Source organism: Carcharodon carcharias, chromosome 18 (genome assembly GCF_017639515.1).
Source record: "Carcharodon carcharias isolate sCarCar2 chromosome 18, sCarCar2.pri, whole genome shotgun sequence".
Classification (NCBI taxonomy): Eukaryota; Metazoa; Chordata; class Chondrichthyes; order Lamniformes; family Lamnidae; genus Carcharodon; species Carcharodon carcharias.
In genome coordinates this window covers 30,678,024-30,680,880 of record NC_054484.1, presented here as the reverse complement: position 1 = coordinate 30,680,880, position 2,857 = coordinate 30,678,024, and positions in this window count along the sequence as shown.

Sequence of the window (2,857 nt, the reverse complement as noted above, 5' to 3'; positions counted from 1 at the left end):
TCCAGCGGCGGCATGAGGTTTCATGCAGGGTTTAAAAAATTTTAATAAAGTTATTCTGTAAATTATGAACATGTCCCATCACGTGACATTGTCACATGAGGGGGACATGTTAGGGAATTTTTTTTTTCTATTTTTAATATTTTTCAAAGTGGAAGCGATCTCCCTGAGGCAGCACTTCGCCTCAGGGGGATGTGCGCTCTTTCGTGCGCATGCGCAAAAGAGTGCACTCTCGCTTTTAGGGAATTCCCCCCACCTGCACAGGACCGCCGGACGTCATGCTGGACGGACCTTAATTAGCCCCCCCATTAAAATGGCGGCAGGGCCCACTTCGCTGGTGGGGATCGGCTCCCCACTGGAGATTGGGTTGGGCCCTCCCGCCCGACAGGCAGAAAATTCTGCCCTATGAAGCAGTTCATATCCATATGCAGCCAGACCTGGACAACAACCAGTCTTGGGCTGATAAGTGGCAAATAATATTAACACCACACAAGTACCAGGCAATGACCATCTCCAACATGCGATGATCTAACTTAATCCCCTTGACATTTAATGGCATTACCGTCACTAATTTCCCCGCTATCAACATCTGGCGGTGGGGGGGTTACCATTGACCAAAAACTGAGCTGGAAGTGATATAAATACTGTGGCTACAAGAGCAGGGCCGGGAATTCTGTGGAGGGTAACTCACCTCCTGATTCCCCACAGCCTGTCCACCATCTACATGACACAAATGAGCAGTGTGACAGAATACTCTTGACTTGCAGCTCCATCAACACTCAAGAAGTTTAACACCATCCAGAATAGATATGGGAAGAATTTTTTTCTCTCAGAGGGTCATTAATTATTGGAAGTCTGTTCCCCAGAGGCAGGGTCAATGAATATTTTTAAAGGCAGAGATGAATATATTCTTGACTAACAAGGGAGTCAAAGGTTATCAGGGATAGGTTGAATGTGAAGTTGAGGCCACAATCAGATTAGCCATGATCTTATTCAATGGCATAGCAGGCTTGAGGGGCTGAATGGCTGTTGTTCCCAATTCACGTGTAGGACAAAGCAAGTGCTTGATTGGCACCACAGCCACTATCTTAAATTTTCACTAGCTCCACCACCAGTGGCAATAATGTACCACCACAATTTGCACAGCAGCAGCTTGCCAAGGCTCCTTCTTCTACAGTGCATTCCAAACCTGTAACCTCTACCATCTAGAAGAACAAGGGCAACGGATGGATGGGAATACCACCACCTGAAAATTCCATTCTAAGTCATGTACCATCGAGACCTAGAAACATATCACCGTTCCTTCACTGTCGCTGGATCAAAATCCTGGAACTTCCTCCCTAACAGTGCTGTGGGGGTATCTACACCACACAGATTGTAGCAGTTCACCATCATTTGCTCAAGGGTAATTAGGGGTGGACAATAAAAATGCTGGCTCAGCCAAGGATGCTCTCATCCTGTGAAAGAATGAAAAAAAGGCAGCACAGAACTACCTCTACCAGAGCCTCCTCAATGCCAATGATGCCCACATCCCATGAACGAATATCAAAAAATTACATAATTTAAGAAATAATTATGTTATATGGCACAAAGAGATTCTGATTGAAACTCAAAAGGTGGTAAAAAAAAATAGCTAGAAGCAAATATATTTGGGAATGTTTTAACATGGCCGGGGGATGGGGTGGAGCGGTAGCTGTTGGAAGTGGACAGAAATCCTCCTTGGGAATGACTCGGAGGCCCAGGAGATTTTTATTGATAAGCCTCATTTGAATCTAGTCGGTCAGAAAGCAGCAGCTGGCCAGCAGAGAGAGAGAGAAAATCTGACAACCCGGACTTGCCTGTCAGCATTAGAAACTGAGTCCAACCAGCAAGATAATTCTAGGAGGTGGAATGTGTTGGGACACTCCTTGAGCCCCACTTGGGACATTTATTTTTGCAAGTTATCTCAATGGGCCTCCCCCCCACCGCCCCCTTGCAAACCAGTTCATGAGACAGAGCAACTGTGGCAGGTGGGTGCTATGCTCAGAATGTCAGTTTAAATGCCACCGAGGTCCCATTATATCTATTAGTTGGGAGTCTGGTGGGCACTTCATCTACCATCCAAACTAGCAGATTTAAAATCAGGAAGTGAATAAGAAATGCAGCTGCTCGACTTCAACTTCTCCGCATTGTTTCCACTGAGCGGGAAGGGTTAAAATCACTGTGTGCAACACTCAACTAATCACAATAACCCTTATGCAATCACCTGAAATTCTCATTCATGGTGTTATTGCAATGAGAAAGGAAGATTTATATAGCACTTTTCAAAACCTCAAGGTGTCCCAAATGCTTTACAGCCAATTAAATACTTTTGAAGTGTGGTTATTGTGGCAATGTAGGAAATAAGAGCACACAAGAAGATGGCTACAAAGAATGGTAGGTAAGATAGGTGTACAAATTAATGTTTAGTATTTAGGATAATTCTACATAAAAACCTTGCCTTTTAACTTAATTTGTGGTAATGGGTAAAATGTAATTCTGGTTTTGGTGCCTTCTTTCCAAAATAGTTTTCATTAACTTGGGAGATGGCATGAATACCTCCATTTACATGGATGTTAGTCATTTTATTAGCCACTCCTAAAAGACTACTATAAGCATATCTTACTAAAATACTAATTTTCTATAATAGCCAGGACAAACAGTAAAACAAATTGATATATAATCAAAACATATAAGGCCAGAACAAAGAAGTGCCCTGGAGTGAGCAAGCAATGATCTCGGACTAGTGATTTAAGCCAAGTCTGATCAAGTATAAAAAGACATTAATCATAAAAAAAGTGCAAGATTCATGAAATCAAAGAAAGACACAAAAAGGAAGAAA